Source organism: Pezoporus occidentalis, unplaced genomic scaffold (assembly GCF_034315485.1).
Source record: "Pezoporus occidentalis ecotype Australia unplaced genomic scaffold, CSIRO_AGI_Poc_V1 ctg765, whole genome shotgun sequence".
NCBI lineage: Eukaryota > Metazoa > Chordata > Aves > Psittaciformes > Psittacidae > Pezoporus > Pezoporus occidentalis.
The window spans coordinates 21,161-44,161 of NW_026916121.1; positions in this window are offsets into that span (position 1 = coordinate 21,161).

Genomic DNA, 23,001 nt, shown 5'->3' on the forward strand with positions numbered 1-23,001 from the left:
ATGGACTGGGATAGAGTGGAGAGAACAGGAGGGAATGGGAGGGAATGGGATAAACTGGGATGGACTGGGAGGGACTGGGATGGGCTGGGATGGAATGGGATAGACTGGGAGGGAATGGGATAGAATGGGATGGACTGGGGGGACTGGGATGGACTGGAGAGACTGGGATGGACTGGAGAGACTGGGATGGACTGGGATGGAGTGGGATAGAGTGGGATAAACTGGGAGGGAATGGGAGAGACTGGGGGGACAGGGATAGAATGGAGAGACTGGGATGGGATGGGAGGAACTGGGATAGACTGGGATGGACTGGGATGGACTGGGGGGACTGGGGGGACTGGGATAGAGTGGAAGAGCATGGAGAGACTGGGATAAACTGGGATGGACTGGGATAGACTGGGATAGAGTGGAGAGAAGAGGAGGGAATGGGAGAGAATGGGAGAGACTGGGATAAACTGGGATGGACTGGGATGTACTGGAGTGAATGGGAATGGACTGGGATAGACTGGGATGGACTGGGATGAACTGGGATGAACTGGGATAGACTGGGATGGATGGGATGAACTGGAGTGAATGGGAATGGACTGGGATGGACTGGGGGAACAGGGATAGAATGGAGAGACTGGGATAGACTGGGATGGACCAGGCTAGTGCCCCATAACCCACACCCCATAATAACCCCACATCCCATAATAACCCCACATCCCATAATAACCCCACATCCCATAATAACCCCGCACCCCACATCCCATAATAACCCCACATCCCATAATAACCCCCCCCCCCCATATCCCATAATAACCCCCCCGCCCCCCCCCCCCCATCCTCATTCCTTCCCTTTGGCACCTCCCCCACATTCCAGAGGCCGGGAGCAGCCCCCCCCCCCCCCCCATTCCCTGCCCCACAAGTGCCAACGTAGCAATGGGGGGGGGGGCACCCATATATGGGTCTATGGGGCACGTACTTAGGGGTCTATGGGGCACGTACTTAGGGGTCTATGGGGCACGCACTTAGGGGTCTATGGGGCACGTACTTATGGGTCTATGGGGCACGCACTTAGGGGTCTATGGGGCATGCACTTATGGGTCTATGGGGCACGCACTTATGGGTCTATGGGGGGCATGCACTTAGGGGTCTATGGGTCGCACACTTATGGGTCTGGGGGGCAAGCACTTATGGGTCTATGGGGCACGCACTTATGGGTCTATGGGGCACGCACTTAGGGGTCTATGGGGCACGTACTTAGGGGTCTATGGGGCACGTACTTAGGGGTCTATGGGGATCACACTTATGGGTCTAATGGGGCACGCACTTATGGGTCTATGGGGCACGCACTTATGGGTCTATGGGGCATGCACTTAGGGGTCTATGGGGCACGCACTTAGGGGTCTATGGGGCACGCACTTATGGGTCTATGGGGCACGTACTTATGGGTCTATGGGGCACATACTTATGGGTCTATGGGGGGCATGCACTTACGGGTCTATGGGGCACGTACTTATGGGTCTATGGGGCATGCACTTATGGGTCTATGGGGGCAAGCACTTATGGGTGTATGGGGCACGTACTTATGGGTCTATGGGGCACGCACTTATGGGTCTATGGGGCACGCACTTAGGGGTCTATGGGGCACACACTTATGGGTCTATGGGGCAAGCACTTATGGGTCTATGGGGCACGCACTTAGGGGTCTATGGGGCACGCACTTATGGGTCTATGGGGCACGCACTTATGGGTCTATGGGGCACATACTTAGGGGTCTATGGGGCACGCACTTAGGGGTCTATGGGGCACGCACTTATGGGTCTATGGGGCACGTACTTAGGGGTCTATGGGGCACGCACTTAGGGGTCTATGGGGCACGTACTTAGGGGTCTATGGGGCACGCACTTATGGGTCTATGGGGCACGTACTTAGGGGTCTATGGGGCACGCACTTATGGGTCTATGGGGCACGCACTTAGGGGTCTATGGGGCACGCACTTATGGGTCTATGGGGCACGCACTTAGGGGTCTATGGGGCACGCACTTATGGGTCTATGGGGCACGCACTTAGGGGTCTATGGGGGGCATGCACTTAGGGGTCTATGGGGCACGTACTTATGGGTCTATGGGGCACGCACTTAGGGGTCTATGGGGCACACACTTATGGGTCTATGGGGCACGTACTTATGGGTCTATGGGGCACGCATTTATGGGTCTATGGGGCACGCACTTAGGGGTCTATGGGGGGCATGCACCTATGGGTCTATGGGGCACATACTTAGGGGTCTATGGGGGGCATGCACCTATGGGTCTATGGGGCACGTACTTAGGGGTCTATGGGGCACATACTTAGGGGTCTATGGGGGGCATGCACCTATGGGTCTATGGGGCACGCACTTAGGGGTCTATGGGGCACATACTTAGGGGTCTATGTGGGGCATGCACCTATGGGTCTATGGGGCACGCACTTAGGGGTCTATGGGGCACGCACTTATGGGTCTATGTGGCACACACTTATGGGTCTATGTGGGGCACACACTTATGGGTCTATGTGGGACACACACACTTATGGGTCACACACACTTATGGGTCTATGTGGGGCACACACTTATGGGGCACACACACTTATGGGTCTATGTGGGGCACACACTTATGGGTCACACACACTTATGGGTCACACACACTTATGGGTCACACACTTATGGGTCTATGTGGGTCACACACTTATGGGTCTATGGGTCACACACACTTATGGGTCTATGTGGGGCACACTTATGGGTCACACACACTTATGGGTCACACACACTTATGGGTCACACACACTTATGGGTCACACACTTATGGGTCTATGTGGGGCACACACTTATGGGTCTATGTGGGGCACACACTTATGGGTCTATGTGGGGCACACACTTATGGGTCACACACACTTATGGGTCTATGTGGGTCGCACTTATGGGTCTATGTGGGTCACACTTATGGGTCACACACACTTATGGGTCTATGTGGGGCACACTTATGGGTCTATGGGTCACACACACTTATGGGTCTATGTGGGGCACACACTTATGGGTCACACACACTTATGGGTCACACACACTTATGGGTCACACACACTTATGGGTCTATGTGGGGCACACACTTATGGGTCACACACACTTATGGGTCTATGTGGGTCACACACTTATGGGTCTATGTGGGTCACACGCACTTATGGGTCTATGTGGGGCACACACTTATGGGTCTATGTGGGGCACACACTTATGGGTCACACACACTTATGGGTCACACACACTTATGGGTCTATGTGGGGCGCACACTTATGGGTCACACACACTTATGGGTCACACACACTTATGGGTCTATGGGGGGCACACACTTATGGGTCTATGGGGCACACACTTATGGGTCTATGTGGGTCACACACTTATGGGTCTATGGGGGGCACGCGCTTATGGGTCTATGTGGGGCACACACACTTATGGGTCTATGTGGGTCACACACTTATGGGTCTATGTGGGTCACACACTTATGGGGCACACACACTTATGGGTCACACACACTTATGGGTCTATGTGGTCACACACTTATGGGTCTATGTGGGTCACACTTATGGGTCTATGTGGGGCACACACTTATGGGTCACACACTTATGGGTCTATGGGGCACACACTTATGGGTCTATGGGTCACACACTTATGGGTCTATGTGGGTCACACTTATGGGTCTATGGATGCTCTTACGGCCATTGGAAAAGGGGGATCCAGGACAGGGACGGGAGGGACCCCAATGGGCACAGGGGGGTTGGGATGGGCTAAAGGGGGGGTGGGGATAGGAAAAGCCCCCCCCCATCCCCCCCCCATTCCCCTCCCCCCCCATCCCCTCCCCCCCCCATTCCCGGCCTCCCTGATGGGTTTTCCTGTCGGGACACGGAGAAGAAAGTGGCTCTTGTGTGGGAATGTTGGGAAAGGGGCCGGGAATGGGGGGGGATGGGGGGGATGGGAATTATGGGGGGGGGATGGGAATGGGGGGGGGATGGGGATGGGGGGAATGGGAATGGGAATGGGGGGGAATTGGGGGGGGGATAGGAATTATGGGGGGGGATGGGAATGGGGCGAATGGGAAATGGGGGGGGATGGGGGGGATGAGAAATGGGAAGGGCGGGGATGGGGATGGGGGGGGATGGGAAATGTGGGGGGGTTGGGGGGGCATGGGAATGGGAATGGGGGGGATGGGGGGGGATGGGAATTATGGGGGGGGATGGGGATGGGGGGGGATGGGAAATGTGGGGGGGTTGGGGGGGATGGGAATTATGGGGGGGGGAAGGGAATGGGGGGAATGGGAAATTGGGGGGGGATGGGAATGGGGGGATGGGAATGGGAATGGGGGGGGGATGGGGGGATGGGAATTATGGGGGGGATGGGAAATGGGGGGGATGGGGGGGAAGGGATTGGGAATGGGGGGCATGGGGATGGGGGGGATGGGAATTATGGGGGGGGATGGGAATGGGGGGGGATGGGGATTGGGGGATGGGAATTGGGGGGATGAGGGGGGATGGGAATTATGGGGGGGGGGAAGGGATGGGGATGGGGGGGGTGGGGATTGGGGGATGGAAATTGGGGGGGGAAGAGATTGGGAATGGGGGGGGAATGGGCATGGGGGGAATGGGAATGGGAATTGGGGGGGGAATTGGGGGGGGATGGGGGGATGGGAATGGGGGGGGAAGGGAATGGGAATGGGGGGTGGGAATTGGGGGGGATGGGGGGATGAGAAATGGGAATGGGGGGGTTGGGAATTGGGGGGGGAAGGGATTTGGGAATGGGGGCGTGGGAATGGGAATGGGGGGGAAATTGGGGGGGATGGGAATTATGGGGGGGGAAGGGATTGGGAATGGGGGGGGGATGGGGATGGGGATGGGAATGGGGGGGTGGGAAATGGGAATGGGGGGTGGGAATTAGGGGGGAGATGGGAATTAGGGGGGGAGGGGAACGGGAATGGGGGGTGGAATTGGGGGATGGGAATGGGGGGGATGGGATAAGGGATGGATATGGGGGGACAAGGGGGGGTATGGGGGGATGAGGGGGGATAAGGGATGGATAAGGCACCCCATAGACCCTCTAGAACCCCATAGACCCTATAGAGCCCTATAGACACCATAGAATCCCATAGACCCCACAGACCCCATAACACCCCCTAGCATCCTATGGCACCCATAGACCCCATTGCCCCCCAATGACTCCCATTGACTCCCATTGACCCCATTGACCCCATTGACCCCATTGACTCCCATTGACCCCATTGACCTCATTGACCCCATTGACCCCATTGACCCCATTGACCCCCATTGACCCCCATTGTTTCCCCCCTCCCCCCAGCCCCCCCCCGGGACCTCCTCTCCGTGCTCGGGATCCGGTCCCTGCCCCCCGGCGTGGGGGCGGGGCCTGGCTTCTGCCGAGGCCCCGCCCCCGAGGGCTCCTTCCGGGTTGGGGGCGTGGCCAAGCTCAGCGCCCCCACGTGGCGGCTCTTCCCCGGTGAGTGCAGCCCCATTGAGCCCCATTGAGCCCTATTGAGCCCCATTGAACCCCATAGATCCCCATCGAGCCCCATTGAACCCCATTGAGCCCCATTGAGCCCCATTGAGCCCCATTGAGCCCCATTGAGCCCCATTGAACCCCATAGATCCCCATCGAGCCCCATTGAACCCCATTGAGCCCCATTGAGCCCCATTGAGCCCCATTGAGCCCCATAGATCCCCATCGAGCCCCATTGAGCCCCATTGAGCCCCATAGAGCCCCATAGAGCCCCATTGAGCCCCATTGAGCCCCATAGATCCCCATCGAGCCCCATTGAGCCCCATTGAGCCCCATTGAGCCCCATTGACACCATAGAGCCCATTGAGCCCCATAGAGCCCCATTGAGCCCCACTGAGCCCCATTGAGCCCCATTGAGCCCCATAGAGCCCCATTGAGCCCCACAGAGCCCTATGGGGGCCCTATGGGGGACCTATGGGGACCCTATGGGGGGCCTATGGGGCCCTATGGGGACCTATGGGAGCCCTATGGGGACCTATGGGGACCAATGGCTCCATATCCCATTGGCTCCCCCACATCCCATTGGCTCCCCCACATCCCATTGGCTCCACATCCCATTGGCCCCACATCCCATTGGCTCCTCCATATCCCATTGGCTCCCCCATATCCCATTGGCTCCCCCATATCCCATTGGCCCCATATCCCATTGGCTCCCCCATATCCCATTGGCCCCACATCCCATTGGCTCCCCCATATCCCATTGGCTCCCCCATATCCCATTGGCCCCACATCCCATTGGCTCCCCCACATCCCATTGGCCCCACATCCCATTGGCTCCACATCCCATTGGCCCCACATCCCATTGGCCCCATATCCCATTGGCTCCCCCACATCCCATTGGCTCCCCCACATCCCATTGGCCCCACATCCCATTGGCCCCACATCCCATTGGCTCCACATCCCATTGGCCCCACATCCCATTGGCCCCATATCCCATTTGCCCCATATCCCATTGGCCCCACATCCCATTGGCTCCACATCCCATTGGCCCCACATCCCATTGGCCCCACATCCCATTGGCCCCACATCCCATTGGCTCCCCCACATCCCATTGGCTCCATATCCCATTGGCCCCACATCCCATTGGCTCCCCCATATCCCATTGGCCCCACATCCCATTGGCTCCTCTTCCCATTGGCCCCACATCCCATTGGCTCCACATCCCATTGGCCCCACATCCCATTGGCTCCCCATCCCATCGACTCCCCCACATCCCAACAACTCCTCTTCCCATTGGCTCCCCCATACCCCCACCCCAATCCCCCTCCCTCTGCCCCACAGCTCCCTTCCCATTGGATTTCTCCATCATGGCGCTGGTTCGGCCCCATAGCGGGCCCCACACTTTCCTCCTCTCCCTCTACGACGGCTCCGGACGGCGTCAACTGGGGCTGCGGTTGTTGGGGGGTGACCCCCAACTTCTCCCGCCCCTTCTCCAGCCCCACGGAAACCCCGTCTTCCGTCGCCTCGACGACGGCGAGTGGGTGTCAACAACCAATGAGAAGGGGTCTTTGTGAAGGGGGTGGGACCAATGGGGAGGTCTCCATCCTATGGGTCTCAATGGGGAGGTCTTCGTTCTATGGGTCTCAATGGGGAGGTCTTCGTTCTATGGGTCTCAATGGGGAGGTCTTCGTTCTATGGGTCTCAATGGGGTTGTCTCCATCCTATGGGTCCCAATGGGGTTGTCTTCATCCTATGGGTCTCAATGGGGTTGTCTCCGTTCTATGGGTCTCAATGGGGTTGTCTCCATCCTATGGGTCCCAATGGGGATGTCTCCATCCTATGGGTCTCAATGGGGAGGTCTCCATTCTATGGGTCTCAATGGGGTTGTCTCCATCCTATGGGTCTCAATGGGGTTGTCTCCATCCTATGGGTCTCAATGGGGTTGTCTCCATCCTATGGGTCTCAATGGGGAGGTCTCCATCCTATGGGTCTCAATGGGGAGGTCTCCATCCTATGGGTCTCAATGGGGATGTCTCCATCCTATGGGTCTCAATGGGGATGTCTCCATCCTATGGGTCTCAATGGGGATGTCTCCATCCTATGGGTCCCAATGGGGATGTCTCCATCCTATGGGTCTCAATGGGGTCGTCTCCATCCTATGGGTCTCAATGGGGTTGTCTCCATCCTATGGGTCCCAATGGGGTTGTCTCCATCCTATGGGTCCCAATGGGGAGGTCTCCATCCTATGGGTCTCAATGGGGTTGTCTCCATCCTATGGGTCTCAATGGGGAGGTCTCCATCCTATGGGTCTCAATGGGGATGTCTCCATCCTATGGGTCTCAATGGGGATGTCTCCATCCTATGGGTCTCAATGGGGATGTCTCCATCCTATGGGTCTCAAAGGGGATGTCTCCATTCTATGGGTCCCAATGGGGTTGTCTCCATCCTATGGGTCCCAATGGGGTTGCCTCCATCCTATGGGTCTCAATGGGGTTGTCTGCATCCTATGGGTCCCAATGGGGTTGTCTCCATCCTATGGGTCCCAATGGGGATGTCTCCATTCTATGGGTCTCAATGGGGATGTCTCCATCCTATGGGTCTCAATGGGGAGGTCTCCATCCTATGGGTCCCAATGGGGATGTCTCCATCCTATGGGTCTCAATGGGGTTGTCTCCATCCTATGGGTCCCAATGGGGATGTCTCCATCCTATGGGTCCCAATGGGGATGTCTCCATCCTATGGGTCCCAATGGGGAGGTCTCCATCCTATGGGTCCCAATGGGGATGTCTCCATCCTATGGGTCTCAATGGGGATGTCTCCATCCTATGGGTCCCAATGGGGATGTCTCCATCCTATGGGTCCCAATGGGGATGTCTCCATTCTATGGGTCTCAATGGGGAGGTCTCCATCCTATGGGTCCCAATGGGGATGTCTCCATCCTATGGGTCTCAATGGGGATGTCTCCATCCTATGGGTCCCAATGGGGATGTCTCCATCCTATGGGTCCCAATGGGGATGTCTCCATCCTATGGGTCCCAATGGGGAGGTCTCCATCCTATGGGTCCCAATGGGGATGTCTCCATCCTATGGGTCCCAATGGGGATGTCTCCATCCTATGGGTCTCAATGGGGTTGTCTCCATCCTATGGGTCTCAATGGGGATGTCTCCATCCTATGGGTCCCAATGGGGTTGTCTCCATCCTATGGGTCCCAATGGGGTCATCTCCATTCTATGGGTCTCAATGGGGTTGTCTCCATTCTATGGGTCTCAATGGGGAGGTCTCCGTTCTATGGGTCCCAATGGGGATGTCTCCATCCTATGGGTCTCAATGGGGATGTCTCCATCCTATGGGTCCCAATGGGGTCGTCTCCATTCTATGGGTCCCAATGGGGTCATCTCCATTCTATGGGTCTCAATGGGGTTGTCTCCATTCTATGGGTCTCAATGGGGATGTCTCCGTTCTATGGGTCCCAATGGGGATGTCTCCATCCTATGGGTCTCAATGGGGATGTCTCCATTCTATGGGTCTCAATGGGGAGGTCTCCATCCTATGGGTCTCAATGGGGAGGTCTCCATCCTATGGGTCCCAATGGGGATGTCTCCATCCTATGGGTCTCAATGGGGTTGTCTCCATCCTATGGGTCTCAATGGGGTTGTCTCCATTCTATGGGTCCCAATGGGGTTGTCTCCATCCTATGGGTCCCAATGGGGAGGTCTCCATCCTATGGGTCCCAATGGGGATGTCTCCATTCTATGGGTCTCAATGGGGTTGTCTCCATCCTATGGGTCCCAATGGGGAGGTCTCCATCCTATGGGTCCCAATGGGGACATCCCCATCCTATGGGTCCCAATGGGGCTGCCCCCCCGCCCCATATCTCCCCATAGATGGCATCACGTGGCCTGGAGCATCCGGGGCCGCTCGGTCACCATGGTTGTGGATTGCGTCCATCGGGACACGCGGATCCTGCCCCATAGCGCCGGCGCCTCCATTGACGCCCATGGGGTCACCGTGTTCGGGACCCACAGCCCGGGGGAGGAGGGCTTCCAGGTGGGGAGAACCCGGCTTCCGAAGAGTTCGCCCCATATTTCACCCCATATTTCACCCCATTTCGCCCCATATTTCACCTTTTTCGCCCCATTTCGCCCCATATTTCACCCCATTTCACCCCATTTCACCCCATTTCGCCCCATATTTCACCTATTTCACCCCATTTCGCCCCATATTTCACCTATTTCGCCCCATTTCACCCCATATTTCGCCTATTTCACCCCATTTCGCCCCATATTTCACCTATTTCGCCCCATTTCACCCCATATTTCACCCTTTTCACCCCATTTCATCCCATTTCACCCCATATTTCACCCCATTTCATCCCATTTCACCCCATATTTCGCCTATTTCACCCCATTTCGCCCCATATTTCACCTATTTCATCCCATTTCGCCCCATATTTCACCTCATTTTGCCCCATTTCACCCCATTTCGCCCCATATTTCACCTCATTTCGCCCCATTTCACCCCATTTCACCCCATTTCATCCCATTTCATCCCATTTCACCCCATATTTCACCTATTTCACCCCATTTCACCCCATATTTCACCTTTTTCACCCCATTTCACCCCATATTTCACCCCATTTCGTCCCATTTCGCCCCATATTTCGCCCCATATTTCACCCCATTTCTCCCCATTTCACCCCATTTCACCCCATTTCTCCCCATTTCACCCCATTTCGCCCCATATTTCACCCTTTTCACCCCATTTCACCTATTTCACCCCATTTCGCCTCATATTTCACCCCATTTCACCCCATATTTCACCTATTTCACCCCATTTCACCCCATTTCATCCCATTTCACCCCATTTCGCCCCATATTTCACCTATTTCACCCCATTTCACCCCATATTTCACCCCCTTTCACCCCATATTTCACCCTTTTCACCCCATTTCACCCCATTTCACCCCATTTTACCCCATTTCACCCCATATTTCACCTATTTCGCCCCATTTCACCCCATTTCACCCCATTTCACCCCATTTCACCCCATATTTCGCCTATTTCACCCCATTTCACCCCATATTTCCCCTTTTCCCACCATTTCACCCCATATTTCCCCTTTTCCCACCATTTCACCCCATATTTCACCCTTTTCACCCCATTTCACCCCATTTCACCCCATTTCGCCCCATATTTCGCCCCATATTTCACCCCATTTCACCCCATTTCACCCCATATTTCACCTTTTTCACCCCATTTTACCCCATATTTCACCTTTTTCACCCCATATTTCCCCCCATATTTCCCCTGTTTCACCCCATTTCTCCCCCTCTCGCCCCATAGGGGGACATCCAACAACTGCTCATCTCCGATGACCCCCAAGCGGCCTTCGACTACTGCGAGCTCTACGGGCCCCACTGCGACCCCCAGGGCCAGGAACGAGGCCGGCAGCGCCGGGAGGTGGGAATGGGATGGGTTGGGTTGGGTTGGGTTGGGTTGAGTTGGGTTGGGTTGAGTTGGGTTGAGTTGGGTTGGGTTGAGTTGGGTTGAGTTGGGTTGGGTTGAGTTGGGTTGAGTTGGGTTGGGTTGAGTTGGGTTGGGTTGGGTTGGGTTGAGTTGGGTTGAGTTGGGTTGAGTTGGGTTGGGTTGGGTTGGATTGGGTTGGGTTGAGTTGGGTTGGGTTGGAGTTGGGTTGGGTTGGAGTTGGGTTGAGTTGGGTTGAGTTGGGTTGAGTTGGGTTGAGTTGGGTTGGGTTGGGTTGGGTTGGGTTGAGTTGGGTTGGGTTGGGTTGGGTTGGGTTGAGTTGGGTTGGGTTGGGTTGGGTTGGGTTGAGTTGGGTTGAGTTTGGTTGGGTTGGGTTGGGTTGAGTTGGGTTGGGTTGGGTTGAGTTGGGTTGGGTTGGGTTGGGTTGGGTTGGGTTGGGTTGAGTTGGGTTGGGTTGGGTTGAGTTGGGTTGGGTTGGGTTGGGTTGGGTTGAGTTGGGTTGAGTTGGGTTGAGTTGGGTTGGGTTGAGTTGGGTTGGGTTGGGTTGGGTTGGGTTGAGTTGGGTTGGGTTGAGTTGGGTTGGGTTGGGTTGAGTTGGGTTGGGTTGGGTTGGGTTGAGTTGGGTTGAGTTGGGTTGGGTTGAGTTGGGTTGAGTTGGGATGGGTTGGGTTGGGTGGAGTTGGGTTGGGTTGGGTTGAGTTGGGTTGGGTTGGGTTGGGTTGGGTTGGGTTGAGTTGAGTTGGGTTGGGTTGGGTTGGGTTGAGTTGGGTTGAGTTGGGTTGGGTTGGGTTGAGTTGGGTTGGGTTGAGTTGTGTTGAGTTGGGTTGGGATGGGTTGGGTTGGGTTGGGTTGGGTTGAGTTGGGTTGGGTTGGGTTGCATTGGGTTGGGTTGAGTTGGGTTGGGTTGAGTTGGGTTGGGTTGGGTTGGGTTGGGATGGGGTTGGGTTGGGTTGGGATGGGTTGAGTTGGGTTGGGTTGGGTTGGGTTGAGTTGGGATTGGATGGGATGGGTTGGGATGGGTTTGGATGGGATTGGATTGGGATTGGATGGGATTGAATGGGATTGGATTGGGATTGGTTGGGTTCCAACCAAGAGGCCCCCTCCCCCCTACCTCCCCCCCCCCCTTATGGAGCCTTTTGGTGACCTCCCCCTCCCCCCACCCCCATCCCCCCCCATCCCCCCCCATCCTCTCCCCCTCCAAGGAGGCTGTGGGGTCCCATGGGGGGGGAGGGGGGGGAGGCAGCACCCATGGGTCCCCCCCACCCAGCACCCTCATGTCCTCACATTGGGTGGTTTGTGTCTTGTGTTCCCCCACCACCACCACCACCATTGTCTGCCCTGTTGGTCTGCATCACCTTCATCTTCATCATCTCCATCGTCATCATCACCTCCATGCCATCATCATCACCTCCATCCCATCATCATCATCACCTTCATCATCATCTCCATCATCTTCATCATCACCTCCATGCCATCACCATCACCTCCATCCCATCATCATCATCACCTTCATCATCATCTCCATCATCTTCATCATCACCTCCATCCCATCATCATCACCTCCATCCCATCATCATCATCATCACCTTCATCACCACCTCCATCCCATCATCACCTTCATCACCACCTCCATCCCATCATCACCTCCATCCCATTACCATCATCATCACCTTCATCACCACCACCTCCATCCCATCATCATCATCATCACCTTCATCATCATCACCTCCATCCATCATCACCACCTCCATCCCATCCTCACCTCCATCCCATCATCATCATCATCACCTTCATCATCACCTCCATCCCATCATCACCACCTCCATCCCATCATCATCATCATCACCTTCATCATCACCTCCATCCATCATCACCACCTCCATCCCATCATCACCTCCATCCCATCATCATCATCATCACCTTCATCACCACCTCCATCCCATCCTCACCTTCATCCCATCATCACCTCCATCCCATCATCATCATCATCACCTTCATCACCACCTCCATCCCATCCTCACCTTCATCCCATCATCATCATCATCACCTTCATCATCACCTCCATCCCATCATCACCTCCATCCCATCATCATCATCACCACCTTCATCCCATCATCATCATCACCTTCATCACCACCTCCATCCCATCATCATCATCACCTTCATCATCACCTCCATCCCATCATCATCATCATCACCTTCATCATCACCACCTCCATCCCATCATCACCTCCATCCCATCATCATCACCTTCATCACCACCACCTCCATCCCATCATCATCATCGTCACCTTCATCACCACCTCCATCCCATCATCACCTTCATCCCATCATCATCACCTTCATCATCATCACCTCCATCCCATCATCATCATCACCTTCATCACCACCTCCATCCCATCACCATCATCACCACCTCCATCCCATCACCACCTCCATCACATCACCACTTCCATCCCATCATCATCATCATCATCCCATCATCATCATCATCACCTTCATCACCATCTCCATCCCATCCTCACCTCCATCCCATCATCATCATCACCTTCATCATCACCACCTCCATCCCATCATCACCTCCATCCCATCATCACCTCCATCCCATCATCATCATCATCACCTTCATCACCACCTCCATCCCATCCTCACCTTCATCCCATCATCATCATCATCACCTTCATCATCACCTCCATCCCATCATCATCATCACCACCTCCATCCCATCATCATCATCATCACCTTCATCATCACCTCCATCCCATCATCACCACCTCCATCCCATCATCACCACCTCCATCCCATCATCATCATCATCACCTTCATCATCACCTCCATCCATCATCACCACCTCCATCCCATCATCATCATCATCACCTTCATCATCACCACCACCTCCATCCCATCATCACCACCTCCATCCCATCATCATCACCTCCATCCCATCCTCACCTCCATCCCATCACCATCATCACCTTCATCATCATCACCTCCATCCCATCATCACCTTCATCCCATCATCATTATCATCACCTTCATCATCACCACCTCCATCCCATCATCCTCACCTCCATCCCATCATCATCATCCTCACCTTCATCATCACCACCTCCATCCCATCATCATCACCTCCATCCCATCCTCACCTCCATCCCATCACCATCATCACCTTCATCATCACCACCTCCATCCCATCATCACCACCTCCATCCCATCATCACCACCTCCATCCCATCATCATCACCTCCATCCATCATCACCACCTCCATCCCATCATCATCACCTCCATCCATCATCACCACCTCCATCCCATCATCATCACCTCCATCCATCATCATCACCTCCATCCATCATCACCACCTCCATCCCATCATCATCATCATCACCTTCATCACCACCTCCATCCCATCATCACCTCCATCCCATCATCATCATCACCTTCATCACCACCTCCATCCATCATCACCACCTCCATCCCATCATCATCATCACCACCTCCATCCCATCATCATCATCACCTTCATCATCATCACCTCCATCCCATCATCATCATCATCACCTTCATCATCACCACCTCCATCCCATCATTATCATCATCACCTTCATCCCATCATCACCACCTCCATCCCATCACCATCATCACCTTCATCATCATCACCTTCATCCCATCATCATCACCACCTCCATCCCATCATCATCACCTTCATCATCACCACCTCCATCCCATCACCATCATCACCTTCATCATCACCACCTCCATCCCATCATCATCTTCATCATCACCACCACCTCCATCCCATCATCATCATCACCTTCATCATCACCACCTCCATCCCATCACCATCATCACCTTCATCACCACCACCTCCATCCCATCATCATCATCATCCCCCCCCCAGGCCAGCAAGCCGAAGCCCCACGGGACGATGAGCACAGCCAATGGGAAGGGCAAATCCCTTGGGAAGCGCCCCGGGAATGGGGGGGCCAAGACCATGGGGCTGAGGTTCCCCTCCAGGAGTCAAGGCAACAGCTACCGGCAGGTAGGGAATGCTCCTGCACCCGCATCCATGCCTGTCCATCCCTGTCCATGCATCCATCCATAGCCATCCCTATGCATCCCTATCCATGCATCCATCCATAGCCATCCATAGCCATCCATATCCATCCATATCCATCCCTATGCATCCATATCCATCCCTATGCATCCATATCCATCCCTATGCATCCATATCCATCCATATCCATCCCTATGCATCCCTATGCATCCCTATGTATCCCTATCCATCCATCATCCATCCCTATGCATCCATATCCATCCCTATCCATCCCTATCCATTGATATCCATCCATCATCCATCCCTATCCATCCATCATCCATCCCTATCCATCCTTATCCATCCCTATACATCCATATCCATCCCTATCCATCCCTATCCATTGATATCCATCCATAGCCATCCCTATCCATGCATCCATCCCTATCCATGCATCCATCCCTATCCATGCATCCATCCATAGCCATCCCTATCCATGCATCCATCCCTATCCATGCATCCATCCATAGCCATCCCTATGCATCCATAGCCATCCCTATGCATCCATAGCCATCCCTATGCATCCATATCCATCCCTATGCATCCATATCCATCCCTATGCATCCCTATGCATCCCTATCCATCCCTATCCATCCTTATCCATCCATCATCCATCCCTATCCATGCATCCCTGTGCATCCCTATCCATGCATCCATCCTTATCCATCCATCATCCATCCATCATCCATCATCCATCATCCATCATCCATCATCCATCCATCCATCCATCCATCATCCATCATCCATCCATCATCCATCATCCATCCATCATCCATCCATCCATCCATCATCCATCATCATCCATCATCCATCCCCCCCTTCTCCTACCCCATAACCTCCCCCCCCAGATTCTTGGGGTCTTCCTCCCCATAGAACCCCTGATGGGACCCCCATTGTGGGGGTGTGGGGGGCAGTTGGGGGGCATTAAAGCCCCGTGCCCCCCATCCCTAATGGGGCTGCTCCTCCATGGTGTCCATCAGGATGAGGATGAGGATGAGGATGGGGATGAGAACTGGGTGTAAGTGGGGCAGGGAGGATGTGGGGGGCCTGGCCCCCCATCCTCATGTGTGTCCCCTGTGACGTCACACAGGGAGCGTGTGACGTCATCACCGGCGGCCCTCGGCTTCGTCCCCATTGGCTTGACTGACCCCCAGCCTCCGCCAGCCTTTTTTGGGAGGGTTTAATGGGGGGGGTGTTAACACGGCTTCATCCCAAATTAATCCCGAATTTATCCCAAATTCATCCCAAATTTATCCCAAATTCACCCCAAATTTATCCCAAATTCATCCCAAATTTATACCAAATTTACCCAGCTTCGTCCCAAATTTATCCCAAATTCATCCAAAATTCATCCCAAATATATCCCAAATTCATCCCAAATCCATCCCAAATTTACCCAGCTTCATTCCAAATTTATCCCTGCTTCATCCCAAATTTATCCCAAATGCATCCAAAATTTATCCCAAATTTATCCCAAATTCATCCCAGATTTAACCCAAATTCATCCCAAATTCATCCCAAATTTATCCCAAATTCATCCCAAATCCATCCCAAATTTACCCAGCTTCATTCCAAATTTATCCCAGCTTCATCCCAAATTCATGCCAAATTTATCCCAGCTTCATCCCAAATTTATCCCAAATTAATCCCAGATTTATCCCTGCTTTATCCCAAATCCATCCCGAATTTACCCAGCTTCATTCCAAATTTATCCCTGCTTCATCCCAAATTTATCCCAAATGCATCCAAAATTTATCCCAAATTTATCCCAAATTCATCCCAGATTTAACCCAAATTCATCCCAAATTCATCCCAAATTTATCCCAAATTCATCCCAAATCCATCCCAAATTTACCCAGCTTCATTCCAAATTTATCCCTGCTTCATCCCAAATTTATCCCAAATGCATCCAAAATTTATCCCAAATTTATCCCAAATTCATCCCAGATTTAACCCAAATTCATCCCAAATTTATCCCAAATTCATCCCAAATTCATCCCAAATCCATCCCAAATTTACCCAGCTTCATTCCAAATTTATCCCAGCTTCATCCCAAATTCATGCCAAATTTATCCCAGCTTCATCCCAAATTTATCCCAAATTAATCCCAGATTTATCCCTGCTTTATCCCAAATTCATCCCAAATTTATCCCAAATTCATCCCAAATTCATTCCAAATGTATCCCAAATTCATCCCAAATTCATCCGAAATTTATCCCTGCTTCATCCCAAATTTAACCCTGCTTTATCCCAAATTTATCCCAAATTTATCCCTGCTTCATCCCAAATGTATCCCAAATTTACCCCTAATTTATCCCAAATTCGTCCCTGCTTTATCCCAAATTTATCCCAGCTTCATCCCGAATTTATCCCAAATTCACCCCAAATTTATCCCAAATTCATCCCGAATTTATCCCTGCTTTATCCCAACCTCATCCCAGCTTTATCCCACCTTTAACCCATTTTAAATCCAACTTAAACCCAACTTTAATCCATCTTTGACCCAACCCCAACCCAACCCAACTCAACCCAACCCAACCCAAACCCAACTCAACTCAACCCAACCCAACCCAACCCAACTCAACCCAACCCAACCCAACTCAACCCAACTCAACCCAACTCAACCCAACTCAACCCAACCCAACCCAACCCAACCCAACCCAACTCAACCCAACCCAACCCAACCCCAACCCAACTCAACCCATCCCAACCCAACTCAACCCAACCCAAACCCAACTCAACCCAACTCAACCCAACCCAACCCAACCCAACCCAACCCAACCCAACCCAACCCAACTCAAGTCAACTCAACTCAACCCAACCCAACCCAACCCAACTCAACCCAACTCAACCCAACCCAACCCAACTCAACCCAACCCAACCCAACTCAACCCAACCCAACCCAACCCAACCCAACCCAACCCAACTCAACCCAACCCAACTCAACCCAACCCAACCCAACCCAACTCAACCCAACCCAACCCAACCCAACTCAACTCAACCCAACTCAACCCAACCCAACCCAACCCAACCCATCCCAACCCAACCCAACCCAACTCAACCCAACCCAACTCAACCCAACCCCAACCCAACCCAACCCAACTCAACCCAACCCAACCCCAACTCAACCCAACCCAACCCAAACCAACCCAACCCAACCCAACCCCCGCCATTAATCTGGGGGTGAATTGAGCGGTTGGGGGGCAGCGTTTGAGGTGTGGGGCACACACATATGGGGTGCCCCACACTTATGGGTCCCATTGTGGGGGGGTTACATATCTGCCCCCCCCAGGCTGTGCTCAGCGTCAGGGGCTACAAGGGTGAGAAGGGGGAGCCCGCTGTCCTCGAGCCGGTACGTTTGCGCCCCCCAAGTCCCCCCACATCTCCCCCTATGTGACACCAGACCCACCTGCCCCACATCTCCTCCTTTTCTTCTCCTATAGGGAATGTTGGTGGAAGGCCCCCCCGGACCGGAGGGACCAGCGGTAAGACACCCCCCCCCCCCACCCCATTGGGGGTGATGCTATGGGGCAGGGGTGTCGGGTCTACTTTGGGGTCACCATCGCCCCATGGATCTCTTGGATCCTCCATAGGGAATGTCGGGACCCCCGGGCACACAGGGACCACCGGGAGCACCGGGAGAGCCGGGAGAGAGGGTGAGACCCCCATGATGCATCTTCACCCCATTGACCCCCATTACCCCATTGACCCCCATTGACCCCCATTACCCCATTGACCCCCATCACCCCATTGATCCCCATTGCCCCCCATCACCCCATTGCCCCATCACCCCATTGATCCCCATTGCCCCATTGACCCCCATCACCCCATCGCCCCCCATCACCCCATTGACCCCCATCACCCCATTGACCCCCATCACCCCATTGATCCCCATTGCCCCATTGACCCCCATTACCCCATTGATCCCCATTATCCCATTGATCCCCATCACCCCATTGACCCCCATCACCCCATTGATCCCCATTATCCCATTGACCCCCATCACCCCATTGCCCCCCATCACCCCATTGACCCCCATTGCCCCCCATCACCCCATTGACCCCCATTATCCCATTGCCCCCCATCACCCCATTGCCTCCCATTGCCCCCCATTGCCCCCCATTACCCCATTGCCCCCCATTACCCCATTGACCCCCATCACCCCATTGACCCCCATCACCCCATTGATCCCCATTGCCCCATTGCCCCCCATTATCCCATTGACCCCCATTATCCCATTGACCCCCATTACCCCATTGACCCCCATCACCACATTGCCCCCATTGCCCCCATCACCCCATTGCCCCCCATTGCCCCCATCACCCCATTGCCCCCCATCACCCCATTGCCCCCCATTGCCCCCCATTGCCCCCCATTGCCCCCCATTGACCCCCATTGCCCCCCATTGCCCCCATCACCCCATTGCCCCCCATTGCCCACCATTGCTGCCCATTGCCCCCCATTGCCCCCCATTGCCCCCCATCGCCCCCCATCATCCCTCCAGGGCCCCCCCGGCCGTGCCGGCTTCCCCGGCTCCGATGGGACCCCCGGACCCCCCGGCACCTCCATGATGCTCCCGGTGAGTTCCCATTGGATCCCTTCCCCCCCCCCCATCCCCATTCTTTGGGGTGGTGGTTGTGGGGTGGGGGTTGTGGGGTTGTTCCCATCCCATTCCCATCCTGCTCCCATCCCGTTCCCATCCCGTTCCCATCCCGCTCCCATCCCATTCCCATCCCGTTCCCGTTCCCATCCCGTTCCCATCCCGCTCCCATCCCATTCCCATCCCGTTCCCATCCCATTCCCATCCCGTTCCCATCCCGTTCCCATCCCCTTCCCATCCCCTTCCCATCCCGTTCCCATCCCATTCCCATCCCATTCCCATCCCAGTCCCTCCCATTCCCATCCCATTCCCATCCCGTTCCCATCCCATTCCCATCCCGCTCCCATCCCATTCCCATCCCGTTCCCATCCCTCTCCCATCCCGTTCCCATCCCGCTCCCATCCCGTTCCCATCCCATTCCCATCCCGTTCCCATCCCGTTCCCATCCCATTCCCATCCCATTCCCATCCCGTTCCCATCCCGTTCCCATCCCATTCCCATCCCGTTCCCATCCCGTTCCCATCCCATCCCATTCCCATCCCATTCCCATCCCATTCCCATCCCAGTTCCGCTTCGGTGCTGGCACTGGGGACAAGGGGCCGGTGGTGGCGGCGCAGGAGGTCCAAGCTCAGGCCATCCTACAGCAAGCAAGGGTGAGCTATGGGGCTGGGGGGGGGGGATGTGGGGCACGGGGGGCATCAGAAATGGGGGTCCCAAACCCGTTCCAATGGGGGTCCCAATGACCCCCAATGGGACCCCCAACCCCATCCAATGGGACCCCAATGACCCCCAATGGGACCCCAATGACCTCCAATGGGACCCCCAACCCCATCCCAATGGGACCCCAATGACCTCCAATGGGACCCCAATGACCCCCAATGGGACCCCCAACCCCATCCCAATGGGACCCCAATGGGATCTCCAATGGGACCCCCAATGGGACCCCCAATGGGACCCCCAACCCCATCCGAATGGGACCCCCAATGACCTCCAATGGGACCCCCAACCCCATCCCAATGGGACCCCCAATGACCTCCAATGGGACCCCCAACCCCATCCGAATGGGACCCCCAATGACCTCCAATGGGACCCCCAACCCCATCCCAATGGGACCCCCAATGACCTCCAATGGGACCCCCAACCCCATCCCAATGGGACCCCAATGACCTCCAATGGGACCCCCAACCCCATCCCAATGGGACCCCAATGACCTCCAATGGGACCCCCAACCCCATCCCAATGGGGCCCCCAATGACCTCCAATGGGACCCCAATGACCTCCAATGGGACCCCCAACCCCATCCCAATGGGACCCCCAATGACCTCCAATGGGACCCCCAACCCCATCCCAATGGGACCCCCAATGACCTCCAATGGGACCCCAACCCCATCCCAATGGGACCCCAATGACCCCCAATGGGACCCCCAACCCCATCCAATGGGACCCCAATGACCTCCAATGGGACCCCCAACCCCATCCAATGGGACCCCAATGACCTCCAATGGGACCCCCAACCCCATCCCAATGGGACCCCCAATGACTCCCAATGGGACCCCCAACCCCATCCCAATGGGACCCCCAACCCCATCCCAATGGGACCCCAATGACCTCCAATGGGACCCCAATGACCCCCAATGGGACCCCCAACCCCATCCCAATGGGACCCCAATGACCTCCAATGGGACCCCAACCCCATCCCAATGGGACCCCAATGACCTCCAATGGGACCCCCAACCCCATCCAATGGGACCCCAATGACCTCCAATGGGGACCCCAAACCCCATCCCAATGGGACCCCCAATGACCTCCAATGGGACCCCAATGACCTCCAATGGGACCCCCAACCCCATCCCAATGGGACCCCCAATGGGACCCCAACCCCATCCCAATGGGACCCCCAATGACCCCCAATGGGACCCCCAACCCCATCCCAATGGGCCCCCCAATGGGACCCCCAACCCCATCCCAATGGGTCCCCAATGACCTCCAATGGGACCCCCAACCCCATCCCAATGGGACCCCAATGACCTCCAATGGGACCCCCAACCCCATCCAATGGGACCCCAATGACCTCCAATGGGACCCCCAACCCCATCCCAATGGGACCCCCAATGACCTCCAATGGGACCCCAATGACCCCCAATGGGACCCCCAACCCCATCCCAATGGGACCCCAATGACCTCCAATGGGACCCCCAACCCCATCCCAATGGGACCCCAATGACTCCCAATGGGACCCCCAACCCCATCCCAATGGGACCCCCAATGACCTCCAATGGGACCCCCAACCCCATCCCAATGGGACCCCAATGACCTCCAATGGGGACCCCCAACCCCATCCCAATGGGACCCCAATGACCTCCAATGGGACCCCCAACCCCATCCCAATGGGACCCCAATGACCTCCAATGGGACCCCCAACCCCATCCCAATGGGACCCCAATGACCTCCAATGGGACCCCCAACCCCATCCCAATGGGACCCCCAATGGGACCTCCAATGGGACCCCCAATGGGACCCCCAATGGGACCCCCAACCCCATCCCAATGGGACCCCAATGACCTCCAATGGGACCCCCAACCCCATCCCAATGGGACCCCAATGACCTCCAATGGGACCCCAATGACCTCCAATGGGACCCCCAACCCCATCCCAATGGGACCCCAATGACCTCCAATGGGACCCCCAACCCCATCCCAATGGGACCCCCAATGGGACCCCCAACCCCATCCCAATGGGACCCCAATGACCTCCAATGGGGACCCCCAACCCCATCCAATGGGACCCCAATGACCCCCAATGGGACCCCCAACCCCATCCAATGGGACCCCAATGACCTCCAATGGGGACCCCCAACCCCATCCCAATGGGACCCCCATATCCCAACCAATCCCATCCTTAACCCCGCCTCCCCCCATATCTTTCTCCTTCCCAGTTGGCTCTCCGGGGTCCCCCCGGCCCTATGGGATTCACCGGCCGGCCCGGCCCCATGGTGGGTACCGCATCGGATGTGGGGTTATGGGTCGCTATGGGGCAGCTTTGTGACCCCATTGCCCCCTATATCCCTCCTTGTCCCAAGGGCCAACCGGGAAGCAACGGGATCAAGGGGGAATGCGGTGACTTCGGCCCCCAAGTGAGTGCTATGGGGCTGGGAATGGGGTTGGGGGGCGCGCTATGGGGCAGCAGAGGCGATGTGGGGAATCCTTTGCTTTATTGCCCCATAGGGACCAAGGGGACCCCAAGGACTTATGGGGCCGCCTGGAAAGCCGGGGAGGAGGGTGAGATGTGGGGCTGGGAATGGGGGGGGG